Source organism: Trichechus manatus, unplaced genomic scaffold (genome assembly GCF_000243295.1).
Source record: "Trichechus manatus latirostris isolate Lorelei unplaced genomic scaffold, TriManLat1.0 scaffold00152, whole genome shotgun sequence".
Classification (NCBI taxonomy): domain Eukaryota; kingdom Metazoa; phylum Chordata; class Mammalia; order Sirenia; family Trichechidae; genus Trichechus; species Trichechus manatus.
In genome coordinates, this window is record NW_004444088.1 from 5419359 (window position 1) to 5437104 (window position 17746).

Here is a 17746-nt window from a genome sequence, read left to right on the forward strand (position 1 = left end):
TTGAACCACCAACATTTCACTTAGCAGCCAAGTGCTTAACCATTGTGCCTCCAGGGCTCCTTTCATTAGTCATTAGGGACATGAAAATCAAACCCTCAGTGAGGTACCAGTTATACCCACTAGGATGTCTATAATAATCATTAAAAAACAAAAACAAACAAAAAAACAGAAAATGACAAGTGTTGGTGACAATGTGGAGAAACTGGAACCCTCCTATTTTGCCGGTTGGAATGTAAAACTGTCCAGCTGATGTGGAAAACAGTTCGTAGTTTCTTGAAAAGTTAAGCACAGAATTACCGTACGACTCCACAATTCCATTCCTGTGTATATAATTGAAAACAGATACTTAAACAAGTACGTGTGCACACACGTTTATAGTAGCACTACTCACAATAGTCAAAAGGTGGAAACGTCCAAATGTCCTTCAGTGGATGAACCGAAAAACAGATTGTGGTATATACGTACAATGAAATTTTATTCATCCATAAAAAGAAATGAAGTACTGAGATAGCCTACAATGTAGATGAACCTCAAAAACATTTATGCTAAGTGAAAGAAGTCAGACACCAAGATCGCATATCGTGTGATTCCATTTATATGAATTATCCAGAATATATAAATCCATAGAAACATAATACAGATTAGGGGTTTGTCTTCCTAGGCAAACCTTGTCCAAAATATAAAGCCAAGTCCAATGTCATCCCTTTCTATGTCTTCAAGAGAGCGTTTCCTCCTCTGAATTCTGATAGTTCTTTTGTCTGTATCGAGGGGGTAGGTGGAGGGGGAAGTGGGAAGAGATCGCATCACGGACATGGAATGGAAATTTTTGCGCTAATAGAGGTGGTGGTTGTACAACATAGTGGATGCACTAAATCCCACTCAACTGTTCACTTTAACACGATTCATTTTATTTACAAATATGTGCTTCAAAGAGAAGTAATGAAACAATTCTGTTAATTAAAAATGTGGTGTGCTGCTATGTATAATGCAATCACAGCACATGCTTATACGCTAATGATGGTCAACTTGATGAGGAGAGATTATAGGTGATTTGTATTTTCTTCCTTGGGTCTTTGCTCACTGTAATTTCTACCATGAGTGCCTATTACTTAAGTGATTTGGTTTTACAAAGTAAATAAATATTATTTAAAAAAAATTAAAAAATGCTGTATTGATGGTGGAATAATAGTGAGGAAGCTTTGAGATAAGGTAGATATCAAGAAAGCAGCTAATGCATTTTATTAAAGAAAAAACTAAGGTTCGGCTTTTGGATGGGTGTTCCCACACACACGTTTATTCATTACTGAGTGTCTGTTGGGTGTAGTTGTATAGGCTCCTGACAGATCTTGGAGATATAAATGAGTGAAATGAATGAAACATGGCTTTTCGTCTTGAAAAACTTACAGTCTTGAGTGGGGTTTCTCAAAGTGTCACCTGTGGGCCACCTGCATCAATGTCATCTCTAGTGACTGTTAGATGAAGGTAATGAAGTTCTTTCCCAGGAACCAAGGAAGACAACGCGTAGAAGATGGTATTTATGCTACATTTTGAATGATACGTGTTTACTGGGCAAAGAAACAGGGAACTGGCATTCTAGTATAAGAAAGAGGAACAAACATAATTCCAGAGCTTCCGAATTTAGTAGTTTGCAAAACATGTGTCATGCTAACACTGTTCTAGACTTATACCTTTGCTACCCTGAAGCATATACATGTTAGAGTTAAAAGCTGAAGGCTGGCAGTGTCTATGATCTGACAGAATAATTAACAGATTTATTAATTATCCTCCTGCTTCTACTTTAAACAGGTTAATTGTTTAACTAACACACTGTCACAAAAAAAAAAAAAAGAAATAAAACTAGTCATTGTTCCTGATGAAGCAGGGGATTAAACAAAAGAAATAAGAGATTATCTCTTCCCTCATAGAACTCTTCATTTAGTTAGCAAGATAGGTGGAAATAACTAAGCCAGTTTCTGGATTGGGCTTAAGACACGGTGATGGTATGTGGTGATCATTGCGGTCATTGCTATCAGTTCTGATTGGTGCTGTGTTGACTGGAAGACATAGCCTTGACTCAAGGGTGGAGGTATCTGCTGAAGCAGGCAACTCATCTCAGCTAGACACGCCTTTACATAATGACCCAGCATAATGAGCTTGGAGGTTCGCTCTCCTCTGTTCAGCAGGAAGGGAGAGCTGAGCTTTGCCCAGTAATTAATGCCCAGAGCTTTGGTGGAATGCTGAGAGGGTTTGAAATTTCCCCATTGCTCCTTTTGAGGCCCCAGATTTCCTCCCTGTGTCTCCTAGCCTGTTCTGCAGTTCACACAGACTGGTGCTGATCAAGCTTTCATTTGTCAGTGAATACGGGGGGCCCTAAGAAAGGATTATTTCAGGCTTTGCTTCTTTGTGTCCATTGTTATTATTACTATTTTTTAATTTAGTTGAGGCAGAAAGCTTTGTGAAACTTTTCAGGTAAGAGGACTCTGTTGATTATTGCCCTAATCCTGCTGTGATGATTATGAAGAACTAAGAAAGGAGACATGGTAGCGGGGGTAGGGAGTATGAAATATAGGTGTGTTGGCACAAAACTCACATGGGAAAATTATTAAAGGCGGGTGGTAAGGTTCTACCAGGATAAATTTTAATTCAGTAGGTCTTAGGTGGTGCCCAGGAAGCTTCATTTTAAAAAAGAATCCCAGGTTTTGTTTTGTTTTGTTTTTTTCCAGAAATCCTGAAATGAGATCAAAGGACAACCTGTCATCTTAAGTAGAATGTTCATCAATAGCACCTATTGGCAACCAAAATACCAAGAAGACTAGAAACTTGGGTCCTCTTTTCAGCTCCACTCCTGTAGGTGAAAGATGTAGTTATACCAACAAGCTGCAGTGACGATCGGGCAAAATGAGAAAAGTCAGTAAAGCAGAAGGTAGTTTCATGTGGATCACTGGATCATGGATCTTAAAATAAGATTAATTTTTTCTCAGTCACTGACTTAGACTAATTAATGTATATGGACTGATGAACTGACAGAGTGAGCAGGCTCTTTTAGCATCAGTGAAACAACTGCTCCTTAAGAGTGGTTTTGTTTTTGATGTTAATGGAAAATAAAGGCCTCTTTGATGGCCGCTTACCTAAATTAGGAGAGAAGGTGTGAGTTTAAGTGAAGAGAGTCAAATTAACGTACTTCTTTAGCAGAGACAATTTCATCAGCAGTCTGAAATTGTGCAACTCTCAGGTCCTCTCATTTTGGGTTAATGGGAGGAATATTCGTCTACATCAAACTGTAAAGAAATAATTTCCACTGACTCCACTGACTTTTGTCCGACTGTTTTTCTCAGTCTCCTTGTTCCTACCCCTTTTTTTCTCACTGCATTTTAATTGACACCGATTGGTACTCGCTCCTTCTTTTCTCTTCCTGGGCAAGTCCTTTCCAACATTTAAAACCAGGCCTATGTCATCCTTTTCTGTGTCTTCAAGTGAGCTCTTCTTCTTCTAAATTCTAGTAGTTCTTTTGTCTGTATCAGCTATTTGGGAATTATTCCACTGCTGTCTTGTGTCGTTTCTTGTCTTATTATCCCGTACTCACACTTTAAAGTTTATGAATACCATGCTTTAGAAAATCATCTACATAATCAGTTATCATTCTTTGTATACCTACTAAGTGACAGTTATCTCTTTAAATTCACCCTGCTAAAAAATCACCAGTGCGAGATAAATATTATTTCCTTTTCACCTTTTTTGAAAAACAGGCTCATAATCATTAATAAGCTTTAAATAAATCATGTTTAATTTAAAATAATTGAAATATATTTTTCTAGACTTAATAATATTAAACTGTTTATAGTTCTCTGAAATATTTAATGCATTATTTTATAGAGTTGTATTTATTTTGTTTATCTAAAAATATCTCCCCAGATCACTATGAAGCCCCTCATTAAGCTCTACTTTTTCATTTAACCCTTAGCATTACTATACCCAAAAAAAAAACCCATTGCCATCAAGTCAGTTCTGACTCATAGCGACCCTGTAGGACAGAGTAGAGCTGCCCCATAGAGTTTCCAACATGCACCTGGTGGATTCAAACTGGCAGCCTTTTGGTTAGCAGCCGTACACTTACCCACTGCGCCACCAGGGTTTCCATATTACATATTCATATTTCCTTGCTTATTATCAGTGTCTCCCCTCTAGGAAGCACAGTCTATGAGAACAGTGACCCTGGACATTTGCTCTCCTGCTCTTCCACCAGCATCAAAAGGAATTCATGCATAAAAATTACCTGTTAAATGAACAAGTTAATAAAGTGACAAAACCGGAATTTGAACCTCAGGTTCTTTCTACAGCTACACTGCTTACATAATTACAATTCTCATCATGCCAAGAAAAGGACAAGTCGGGGATTTGTATCCTTTCAGGAGCAAGATGAATAGTAGGTACAGTAAGTGCTAGCCAAGGCGTCAGCTACACCTTCAACAATTCCAGGAAGTCTAATGCTGTGCAAATCTATGTACAGCCTGAGTAACTCTTCCACGTGGCTGGTCAGCAGGCAGCCATGTACAAAGTGATTCAAGGACAGAGGCTACATTCAATTTGTATTTTCAACATCCTCTAAGACCTCGATGTCCTTGACTAGCAGCAAGGGGGAGAGAGAGAGAGAAAAGAAGATGACATGAGATTTCCCATTTTAGAGGTAGCGTGTATCATTCCCCCCACCATTGGTTAGCCAAAACCTAGGCACATGGTCACAGGTAACTATAAGGGAAGGTGGGGAAAAGTAAGGTGCTCGGGAGATAAGGGAAATAGGTTTGATGGAAAACTAGCCAATGTTGCCCGTAGACGAAATCAGATTAAGAATACAGATTATACAGTCTTTTCAGGCTGTGAAGCATAATGTCTATTAAACCGTTGAAAGTCAAAGAAAAATGTAGAATCATGAATGCGGAATGAGAGAAGCAACTATCATGTACAAAGGATCTTCAATCAGACGGTCAATTGCTCATCAGAAAATATAGGCAACATAAGGCAGTAAGATGACATATTTAAAACGCAGAAATAAAAAAACTGTCAACTAAAAAATCTACGTTGGCAAAACTATCCTTCAGAAATGAAGGAGAAATTAAGATCTTCCCAGATAAACAAAAGCTGAGAGAGCTTGATGCTAGTAGAGCTACCCTACAAGAAATGCTAAAGAAAGTCCCCCAGGATGAAATTCATAGAAGAAAACATAGGGATAAATTTTTATGACCTTGATTTTGGCAATGGATTCTTAGATATGAGACCAAAAACATGGGCAGCAAATTAAAAGAAAAAGAAAAATTGAACTTCATCAAGATTAAAAACTTCTGGGCATCAAAGGACACATCAAGAGAGTGAAAAGACAACCCACAGAATGGGGAGGAAATATTTGCAAATCATATCTCTGATGAGGTACGTGTATCCAGGATATATAAAGAACTCCAACAACTCCACAAAAAGACAAACAACACTATTTAAAAAAAGAGGCAAAGGGCTTGAATAGCTATTTCTCCAAAGATATACAAATGGCAAAGGAGCAGCTGAATAGATGTTCAATGTCATTAGTTATTAGGGAATGAAAATCAAAACCACAGTGAGGTACAACTTCAGACCTACTAAGACGACTGTAATTAAAAGAGTGGAAAATAGCAAGCATTACTGAGGATGTGTAGAAACAGGAAATCTTGTACATTGCTGGCAAACCAAAAAAACCCCAAACCCATTGCTGTCGAATTGATTCTGTCTCAGCGACCCTATAGGACACAGTAGAACTGCCCCATAGGGTTTCCAAGGCTGTAAATCTTTACGGAAGTAGATTGCCACATCTTTCTCCCTTGGAGCCACTGGTGTGTTCGAACCACCAACCTTTCAGGTAGCAGCCTAGTGCATTAAACACTGCACCACCAGTGCTCCTTACATTTCTGGTAGGAATGTAAAATGGTTCAGCCACTATGGAAAACAGTTGGGTAGTTCCTTGAAAAGTTAAACATAGAATTATCATGTGACCCAGCAATTTTACTCCTAGGTATATATTCAAAAGAATGAAAGATGTGTTCATACAAAAACCATGTACATGAATGTTCATAGCAGCACTATTCATGATAGTTGAAAAGTTGAAACAACTCAAATGTCAGTCAAATGGTGAATGAATAAACAAATTATAGTATATCCATACAATGGAATATTATTTTATCCATGATAAAAATAAAGTACTAATACTTGCTACCACTTGAATGGACTCGGAAAACATGCTAAGTGAAAGAAGCCAGACACATATTGCATGATTCCACTTACATAAAATATCCAGAATAGGAAAAACTATAGAGACAGAAAGCCAATAATGATTGCCAGGGACTGGGGGGACAGGGGAATTTGCAGCGACCATTTAGTGGTTGCAGGGTTATATTTTGGAGGGATGAAAGTGTCCTTCAACTAGATAGTGTTCATGGTTGCACAACATTGTAAATTTGCTAAACGCCATTGAGTTGGACACTTAAATTATTGAAATGGTAGATTTCATGTTATGTGTATTGTACCATAATAAAAAAATGTTAAAAAACAAAAAGCAAAGGAAAGAGTCCATGGCTTTATGTGCATAATGCCCATATAATTAGCTTACGAGCTTAAGTTTTAAATTAAAAAAAATGTTGCATGAAATGTATACTGAAAGAATTGATTAAACAAATATTTTATTTTTCAAGTGGTTAATTCTTACAAGTCAGCAATCTGGAACATTTTAAATTTATGACTGAAGACCTGATCTTTCAACTCATTGTTGAGCAATGCTTTCCCGCTTCACTTTTTCCGTGCCACTCCATGTTAGTTTATAATGCCCCCTTCATGTTAACACACCTGTTATGGATTGAACTGTGTCCTCCAAAAATGTGTGTCAACTTGGCTAGGCCATGATTTCCAGTACTGAGAGATTGTCCACCATTTTGCCATCTGATGGGATTTTTCTCTGTGTTGTAAATCCTACCTCTATAATGTTAATGAGTTGGGATTATCGGCAGCTGTATCAATGAGGCAGAACTCAATCTACAAGATTAGGTTGTCTCTTAAATCAATCTCTTTCGAGACATGAAAGGGAGGAGCGAGCAGAGAGACATGGGACCTCATACCACCAAGAAAGTAGTGCCAGGAGTAGAGTGCCTCCTTTGGACGTGGGGTCCGGCACTAAGAAGCTCCTGGACCAGGGGAAGATTGATGACAAGGACTTTTCTCTAGAGCCTAGAGAGAGAGAAAGCCTTCTCCTGGAGCTGGTGCCTGCATTTGGACTTTTAGCCTACTGGACTGTGAGAGAATAAATTTCTCTTTGTTAAAGCCATCTACTTGTGGTATTTCTGTTGTAGCAGTACTAGATAACTAAGACAACATCTTAGTTGGGATTGTTTATCATATGTTGAAAGTATTCATAATCTTTCCTGTGCCTAATTATCTAAATTCATGTATGATTCACTGCTGACTTATCAGGCTCCATAATAAGCATGTTTACTATTCATGTGTTTACTTTCCCCCTAATTATTATTTCACCATTAATGTGAAGATAGTTTTGTTGAAATGTTCAACAGAGAAGCCCATAGTCAAAATTTGAAACAAAAGTTCCATTGGAAATAAAACCAGTTTTTATTGGTATGTTGTGTGACTGCTGTGTAAGAGAAGAAAAATTCCCTTGAGGTGGCTAATTCTTCACATAAATTTTATATTCATTTACAGAGATAGTAAAGTCTATTTGTAATCCTAAAGATACTATCTAGTAAAACATTCTTCCAGGTTGGCCCTAAAGAAAGAGCTACAATAAGGCGTTGCCATTCTAACTGTAGTCTTCTACTTCATAGACTCTGCTATTATTGTCTTTTAACAGTAGGATGATTTGGATTTTATTTTCCTTCTCTTTTCTTTGCTTTCTTTCATTTCTTTACTGTTCGTAGACATTCTTTCTTTCACATTTTCTTTTCTTTTTTTCTTTCTTACTTTCTCTCTCTTTCATTGTCATATTATAACTTAGTCGACTTGGCAAATATCCATCTAATTTATTCCCATTTGGAATAATTTGGTCTCTCTTATTTCTAAACCTTTTTGAATAAGGTTCCTAATAAGAAATTTATAGAAAATACTTGTTTTCAGGTATCTGGTACTGACAATCATATGGATTGACACAATAGCTGTAATAATTGGCTCAAACATACCGATGTTCGTGAGGATGGCTCCAGACTCTGCAAAGCTTTGTTCTGTTGTAAATGACATTACCCTGAGTTCGAGTGACTAAGGGCAGCTAACTACAACAGTACTGAAAAGGATCCATATGAGTTTGAAGGCAGGATAGTTAACATGACTTGTTGAAGCAAACCTGAGGTTGCCTAATAAAGGAGTAAAATTATACTACGTCAGAATTGATTCAGCTGTTGTCAAGTGGTGTTGATAATAAGAATTAAGTGCATTACACAACGGGTTTATTATTGCGTTGTAGTACTTGTTTATAAATACGCATGCTGTATGGTACAGAGCACGTCTGGATTTTAGTTTCGTCTTGCCCTTCCTTGCTAGCTGGAAGGCCTTAGGCAGTCATTTATCAAGAGAGTCTTCAGCTGATTCAGCTATAAAATGGCAGGATCTGTGAGCTGGATCTTTAAGGTCGCTTACTTTCAGAATTCTATTTTTCTTCCGAGACACAATTTATTTGAAATTTTATCTTCCTAAGGGATTGTGTATCTGTGTGATTCTTTCACTTCAACCTGTTAGAATGATGCTTTGCCCAGCTTTACCTAAAGAAAAACATCTAATTGAAAGCCTCTTAATAAATCAGTGGTGCTTTGGGGTTGTGCATTTTTGGTTGTATATCCTCATCCTTTAGCATAGAATAACAATAATCTATTATATTATAAACGCCAAGATCAAAAAGCTGAATATCACTGTCATTTTTCCAAATAGCATTAAATGGTACAGAAATGGGGCCAGCGGCTCAGTAAAAGAATAGATGGGGAAAATGTACAATTATCATTGACAGGGGCTTCACAGGACCTCCGTGGGAAGGAAATAGCCATGCACAACCATTATCACTTAGACAGATGACATGAAATGCACATGGAGTTTTAACACCACAGGGATTTGAAGGCTGGAAGCTGTCAAGTTTAATGGCTCGAAGTGAATAGGTGACAGCAAACCCCCTGAACGAGGTGAGACAGCTTTACAAACAGCCCCATTTCTCTCCGTACTTCACGTTTGCTAGGAAGACAAGGTTGTTTCCTCTGAGAAAACCGAGAAGCTTCATCCCTCAGATTGAATGTCATTAGTGTAGTGCGTGACATTTAAAGACATAAATCTGGTGGAGAAATGTAAATTAGAAAACAAATATGCTGAGGGATAAGACAATGGAGCATTTCCACCTGAGCAGCTCTGGCCCAGAAGACAGTCTATTTACTCAAAGAGAATGAGATCCGGGCGGGACAAGGCGAGGAGCTGAGAGCTGGCTATAAAGAGAAAATCTGAGTCTTCCGGTAATATGGACTGTAAAAGGTTAACGGAAATGAACAATAAACCAGCAAAGAGGGCAGATTTTTGACACCAACACAACTTAAATTATGCAACAGACTGTTTAAAACAAATCTAATTTCTATTGCATGTATATTGCGGCGTACAGTTAGAGCTTCTTATGTCTTTTATAAACTTTCAGTTTCTCTTCTGGCTCTCTAAAGTATAGGTGAAAGCCACTAGTCCCGGCTAAGAAAAGGCTCTCTGTTTTGGTTCAATCTGAAATTAGTTTTGTAATAAACATAATTGGATTAGAATATAGAAAACAGCTTGATGAATTGTAACAAAGTGAACACGCCCATATAAACACCATCCTGGTAAATAAATAGTTTTAAATGACTATGTACTTATTACTAACAGATTACTAGTATCCTAGAAGTATTTCCCAGGTACCTTCCGGATATAGTACTTAACAGAAACAAGTAAAGTCTTTGAAACTGTCCAAGGAAACATAATGATTAAGTGACATGTGCGATTCTGGGTAGGATCTTGGAGCAGATAAAGGACATTGGGGTGAAAACTAAGAAAATCTGAATAAAGCACGGACTTTAGTTAATGATAATGTATCCATATTGGTTCATTAGGAGCCCTGGTGGCACAGCGGTTAAAAGCTCAGCTGCTAACCAAAAGGTTAGCAGTTTGAACCCACCAGCTGCTCCACAGGAGAAAGATGTGGAAGTCAGCTTCTGTAAAGATTTACAGCCTTGAGAACCCTATGAGGCAGTTCTACTCTGTCTTACAGGGTCGCTATGAATAGGGACCGACTCGATGGCAATGGGTTCATTGGTTCATTAACTGTGACAAATTCACCGTACTACTGCAAGATATTAATTAGAGGAGAAAGTAGGTGTTGGGGGGGTATGAGAACTGTGGTACTGTCTTTGCAATATTTCTGTAAATCTGAAACTATTCTAAAACAAAAAGTTTATTAAAGAAAAGACTCAAGTCTTCATTCAGTTTCCTCCACAGGAACATTTATTGAGCACATACCTAAATCATAGAGATAGAGAAGGATTATAAATTATTGGAGCTGGAATCGAGCTATGTATCTCTTGGTCCCATTTTTTTTCATTTTATTGATGAGGAATCTAAAGGACAAGAGCTTTAAATGACATGTTCGAGATCATATAGCTAACAAGTGCAATAGTTAAGACTGGACCCTAGATCTCCTGACTATACTGAGAGTTCTTTCTACACAGCTTTCTGTCTCCTATGATAAAATAGAATCCTCAAAGGGATAATGCAGTTTGGCTGGGCCAATTCATAAGTCCTATAAATGCAATGAGTCTCTAACAACTTGACCCTCTGATGAGCACTTCAGTGTTAATTCCAAGCAGTGTAACCAAAACCCAATGTTTGATTCTATAGCACAGACGTTGGACTATTTTTCTATTTCTACTTATTTCCCATTTTTCCTGCCATGGGTCAATCAATCCCTACAACATCTAAACAGTCATGAACAAAGAGCGGCTTCATTTGGAGTATCGGGGCAGTGATATTTACTGCGGAGTTTCAGGCTTACTGGTGATCTGAGTTGATTTCTTAATGTGATGACATATTACATAATAAGGTATGGAGATAGGTTTATTCAACACATAAATAAACACTTCTTGGGAGTCCTACTGTTTACCAGACACTCTGGAAAACTGTAAAGGAGCCCTGGTGGAGTCGTGGTTGAGCACCACGATGGATCCAAACAGATCGGAGATCGTGCTGAGGGCGCAGGACCCAGCAACGTTCGGTTCTGCGGTACCTACCGGCGCTCCGAGTCATAGCTGACGGTCAGCAGCCAACAGCAACAACGGAAAAGTGAGATGAATGTAACCGAATTGAAGTGTAGACAACAGTGGGGACGTGGAAATGTATGACAGCACAGTCATGTTCACACAGGGTGGGGGGCATTAGGAGATGACACACCTGCCATGAAGTAATGATTTGGAAACGTCTTCCTGCCTCTCCCGGGGAGGCCTGTTGGGCAAAAGTGTCGCTGTCATAATTCAGTCCTCAAATCCGAGTTTCGAGTTTAGCAGAACACTTGATGGAGGCAGCTGTCAGGGAAGCAGGGAAGCGTCAAGGGGCTGATGGTGAGGTGAGTGGGGTGAGGACAGCCTAGGGAGTTCTGTGATGATTACAATGGGGCTTTGGAGAAATGATCGTGTGCTCTTCAATCAGGAGCAGACAGGCATGAGTCACCATCCCAGCAGTGTGCAGCGTGACAGTGACCGTTAGGAGTACTGGCTCTGGCTCCAAACTCACTGAGCTTGACGCCTAGCTCCACGCCTTCCTAGCTGTGTAGACCTTGAACAAATCATTTGGAACTTCTGTGCCTCAGTTTCCTCATCTGACTTAAAATAATAGTACCTATCTAAATAGGGCTGTTATGATAAATGCTTTATTTATATATATATGTAGAGACAGAGAGACAGATAGACAGAGAAAGAGAGAGAGAGAGCTGAGATCGGTACTTGAAACAAAATAAACACCCAGTATCTATTCTATTAAGGATCCCTGGTGGTGCAATGGTTAAAGCGATTGACTGCTAACCGATACGGTCGGCGGTTCAAAACCACCAGCAGCTCCAAGAGAGAAAGATGTGGCAGTCTGCTTCTATAGAGATTTACTGCCTTGGAAACCCTATGGGGTCGCTATGGATTGGAATCCAGTCAACGGCAGTGGGTTTGGGTTATTATTATTACTATTTTAAATCTATTCTATTAAGAGTCCCTGGGTAGAGTAAATGCCAACTGAAAGATTCATGGCTTGAACCCACCCAGATGCACCTCAGAAGAAAGGCCTGGTGATCTGCTTCTGAAAAGTCACAACCTTGAAAATCCTATGGAGTGCAGTTCTATTTGGCAATACATGGGGTTGCCTTGAATCGAAGTCAGCTTGATAGCAACTGGTTTGGTTTGGTTTATCTGTATCTGTTACCATTATTTTTATGGAAAATCCCATCACATGTCCATTTCTTACAGAAACCGAATAGAGAAGTCAAGGTTTATAGGACTCTGGGGTCATAGGGCCCTCTCCCAAACAAGGCAGGCTAGGCAAAATACTGCTAAGGCATCCATTTTAATGGGTTCTGCCACAGGTCTAATAAAAACTGTCCTCTTCAAGGCTGCCCCGTGAGTTCTTTTAATATACCCTAAAACAAGCCAAAACTGTATTTCTGTCCGGCCTTTAATCTTTGGGAGCTGAGCTCACACTGCTGTGTAGGCAGCCACACTGACTGACGGGGGGAGCAGCCTTCTAATGCAGAGAGCCTTCCACGCAGACGTGAATCACCATGTCCTCACTGGACGAGCCTTTCCGTTACTGACTGCGCTGTTCAACTTGACCTTTAGAGGCCAGACATCAAAGCACTGTGGTGTGATTAAGTCTTCCGATATCTTCCATGGGTGGAATATTTTAATGCTTAAAACAGAATTGTCTTGAGACGGGCCATTTTAGTTGGAGCTTTGTGCCCAAGACAGAGGTGGCCAAGGCAGACTATGAAACAAATCAGTTTTGATCAGTAAGACGCAAATTGCCTTTGGTTCATAGAAACAAACTGGTTTTTATAATCATATTGCACCTATATTAAGGCTGGGAAATATATATCCCTTTATTCATATTCAACATTGGATGCACTAAACGGACAGGCATTCCTAATGTCAGGCTGCTGCAGGTGTCAAAAATTTCCACAAAGCGCTTTAAGCTTAAACGACTAATTTTTGTAACTTTATAAATATTGAAGACAAGGGAAAGCTTCTAACTACCCCACTGCTATAAATGATGGCAATCAATCACTGGGAAGTAGAGAAGGTCATCTTCAAAGAGGCCAGAAAAGATCAATAGGGTCTCCTAGCAACAGACCCGCATGATCTGGCAGATCTGGCAGCCAGCTGGGACCTCTCCAGCCCTCATCTGACCCAATCAGCCGTGGTAGGGTCACTCACGACATTTTCCTAATGTGAACTCAGAGAACGTATTTCCCAAAGATGTCCATACTTATCAAATAAATATGAGGGGGAATGAGCACCTAGTACAGAATAGAGAAGTAATTCAATTATATCTGTGGCAAACAGTATTTGATTTGACCTAGATAGCCCTGCATGAGCTGCAAGCAGAGGTGCAAAGAAAATTAAATGCTGTTGCTCAGCAAATTCAAATCACAGAAATTAATACACCAGGCAAATCACTGGACTCGGGAGGTTGTTTGTTTAGTTTTGTTTGTTATTCTAATCAGAATTGAGTTTTATATGATGATCAAAATAATATTCCAGATCTAAAACGCCCATTTATTCTGACCTTAGCCCAGACTGATTTTTTAATCATATGTTTTGCTCCAGTTTTTTTTACACAATTTTCTTTTTAAGCCCACTCATTCCTACGAAGGATGGGAAAAACAAATAAACTATTATAATACAGTGTGATACATACAAAGCACATGCTATAACCTGATCCCAAAGGGAACACGTCACCCAGCCTGCTCCGGGGGTAGTGACCAGAGCAAGATTTCTGGAGGGTTTGATGTCTGAACAACTTTTCTTAGCAATAGTTTACTGGCCTCTCAAGCTAGTTCGTCTGGTTTCAAATCTCATATCTAAAACTGACTAGTTGTTTGACTAGGTAAACTATTTAACATCTTAGTGCCTCAGTTTCCTCATCTGTATGATGGGCACAAGAATAGTTGCTATAAACATGAAACTAAAGTGTATGAAGTGCTTATAAGAGTATCTGGCATATAGTTAGCTCAATAAATGTTAGTTTTTGTGATTATGCTTAGAAATAATTGCTTTGATATATGGTAATTCCAGCCATTCATTCCTTCAATAAATATTTCCTGGGTTCTTCCTCTGTCAAGCGCTGTTTTAAGCCTTGGTTCTACAGAGCATGAGATGAGGTTCCTGTTCTCACGGAGGTTACATTCTTGAGATCAATCTCATGTGTGTCCTATATAAAGTACTGGGAAAGAAAGTCTTGAAATTTCAGTTTTTTAAAATGAGTAAAACAGTGCAAAGAAGGCTGTAAGTATAGAAGGTAGTGTTTACCACAGTTTCTGCCAATCTCATTTTGCTCCAAGCAAAAGGTGGGGAAAATGAGATGAAAGTTAGAGGGAAATGTCCTTCAACTTCGTGAAAGGGCAGTTGCTCATATAATGTGACTCCAGGGGCACTGGGGAAAGGCCTGAGGGTTCCAAAACTTTCTTTAACCTTTGATATTCCCATTATTAGAAACACATTACTTTGGGACAAAAGATTATTATTCTTAAAATTCCCTTTCAACATATACGTTATTCTGGAATGAATAATAAATATTAAATCATAATTATCTATTAGCCCATTGCTACTGAGTCGATTCCAACTCACAGCAATCCTATAAGACAGAGTAGATCTGCCCCATAGGGTTTTCAAGGCTGTAATCTTTACGGAAGCAGACTGCCACTTCTTTTTCTACAGAGCAGCTGGTGGGTTCAAACAGCCAACCTTTCGGTCAGAAGCCAAGCACTTAACCACTGTGCCACCAGGTTCCAATTATCTATCAGTTCAGTATAAAAGAGGAGTACTTGGGCGGTGCAAACAGTTAAGCGCTCAACTAACAGCCAAAATGTTGGCAGTTTGAACCCACCTAGAGGCACCTTGGAAGATAGGTAACAAACTTGAAAAGTCTGTGGTGCTCCATAGGGTTTCGCTCTGCATACATGGGATCACCATGAGTCAGAATCGACTCGAAGGTCACTAACAACAATAACGCAGTGTGAAAATCAGTCTATCAGATATCACCAAGCCTGTCGCCTAGGAAGGTACTGAGATCAACAGGAAGCACAAGTTAGAACGGGCTCAGAGTCAGAGAAAAGGGTGGAAGAGGAATAATTTCCCCCAAGGATGGAGAGGCCCTTAGTGAACATTGCAGAGGGCGCCACTGGCCAGCCTGGGGTTCCCCTGAGGGCCGTGGGTACCCAAGACAGAGGGATGGGGAACACTTGAACATAAAGACTGGTAAAGTGGGGCTTCTCACCTCTGCTCTCAAAACCACAGCAAGACCAGACAAGCAGAAAAAGTACAAACATTCTGGTGCTTCATTTAATAGGAAGATGACTTGAATTCTAGTTTGTCTCTGTCGTTTACTGTCTCCATGAACTTGGGAAAGGTGTTTAACTTCTCTGAGCCTCAGTGTCTTCATCTCTAAAATGGCGAGGACAATACCTCTCTTTTAAGACTGTCCACGGATATAGAGATTGTAGCTCCTATAATAGGCACTCAATGAATGAAATAATAATGATAACATTAATACAGTTATACAGTAAAACCTGCAAAAGCCAGAACCTGTATAAGGTGGAAATCTCTCAGAGAGGGAAAACGCAAATCTTTTCCATTAACTAGAGAGCAATAGAAAAGTGCTGAATTTGCACCCCGTTAAAGGCAGAAAACTTAGGAGACCCCGAAAAACAAAGCAGTTCACTGTATTATCATTACCACGATCTTAGAGCATAAATGCCATGGGACCGGAGGACAGAGTGCCTATTTCTCGTATCATTACAGGGTCCACTAAGAGCAACATTATGTCAAACCAAAAAAGCCCATTGCCATCATGTTGGTTCCCACTCATGGCGACCCCGTGTGTTACAGAGTAGGACTGCTCCACAGGGTTTTCTTGGCTGTAATCTTTACAGAAGCAGATCACTAGGCTTTCCTTCCATGCCACCACTGGGTGGATTTGAACTTTGGGTAAGTAGTTGATTACAAACCCTTTGTGCCACCCAGCCCACCCTAACACTGTGTTGTGGTTGCTGTCAGGTGCCGTAGAGTCAAATATGACTCATAGAGACCCCACGTGACAGAGTAGAACTGCCTGGTAGGGTTTTCTTGGTTGTAATCTTTAAAGAAGCAGATCATCAGGTCTTTCTCCTGTAACCCGCTGGGCAGGTTTGAAACACCAACCTTTTGGATAGCAGCTGAGTGCTTAACCATTTGTGCCACCAGGGCCCTTTAATACTATGCATTATGTAGGGGCTTATAAATACACCTGTTGGTTAAGTGTGAGTGTACGCGTTGTGCCCACGTCTCTGCAGGATATCGGGGAACACAGGAAATGTATACGGTGATCATTGCTTGCAAGTGATTTGCAGTCTAGGTGGTGTGACAAAATAAGACATGAATTGTGAGAGGGTCAACGTAAACAAGAGTCTAAGGCAAGGCTCCTAAAATAAAACAGAAGCAGACTGGGTGTTGAAGAAAGGAAAGAATTTGGATGAGGGCAAGAACTGGAAAACAATTTTCCGGTTGGGAACAGCACAATTCAGGAAAATTGATGGCACGTAGAAAACTAGCCAGGGAATAAGCAGAGGTGAGAGGAATGGCTAGAACCCATAACGTGGAGTCAGATGTGGACCTTAACGAAGGAGGGCAAATGTCTCGCACAGCCAGAAATACTGGACAGTCTCACACAAATGACAGGTAGGGCCTGAGTTTTTGGAACCAGCATACACCTGCAAAGGGGCAGCAACGACAAGAATAGGTTACGCAAACCCTAGGAAACAGGCCACAACAAAGACGCTTTTTGTTTTCCTGCAAACATACTCTGTGATATCAAAACAATCATCTCCAGGACAAAATGGACTATGGGAAATAATTATTACACATTTGACAGCATAATAGTTGCCTTTCCTTTTCTCTGTCCTTGCCCTGATTTCCAAGTAGAGTTGACAAATGCAAATTACAGACGTATCCGGGCATTTCATCAATGTCCCGCACTTCCGGGGCAGCTCAGAGCCTAATGCAGAGCGCAATGGCCTGATAAGTAAAAGGTGAAATCAGCTCTTAAGAATGGCTGACAGAGAGCACCAACTGCGTTATTCCAGACCTGATGCTCTCACTCTGTGGATGCTGACTCCCCCACTAAAGGGAGACAGGCTTTCTCTCAGTGGCAGGGCGTTCCCACCTGAGACGGCCATGAGCCAGGTACGCACACCCGGAGCCCCAGGTGGGAAGAGTCCTAGGAGGGATGACATGCAATAAACGAGAGACTGGTTTTAGTGGCATCGCAAATGAGCCCACCCCAGGTCCTTAAGGAAGGACAGGCCTGTTACTGGCTCTTACTGACTGCGCTCACGGATCGGAATCATTGATTGGAAAGACAAAGGTATCCACCAACAGAAAAAACAGAAAAAAGGCAGAAAAACAGAACGAATTTGGCTTTATCGTCGGCAACAAACAGCTTTATT

The 17746-nt window shown here is 40.0% G+C and overlaps 1 long non-coding RNA gene across 1 annotated transcript in view; it reads right to left on the reverse strand.

Annotated features, from left to right (window-relative positions):
* The window catches only part of LOC111822287 (uncharacterized), a 39946-nt gene extending 28376 nt beyond the window's left edge, over positions 1-11570 (reverse strand). The window contains exon 1 of the long non-coding RNA XR_002825571.1: positions 11458-11570. This is a non-coding gene — a long non-coding RNA (uncharacterized LOC111822287). The remainder of the gene's footprint in view (positions 1-11457) is intronic.
* Positions 11571-17746: the final 6176 nt, after the last annotated feature.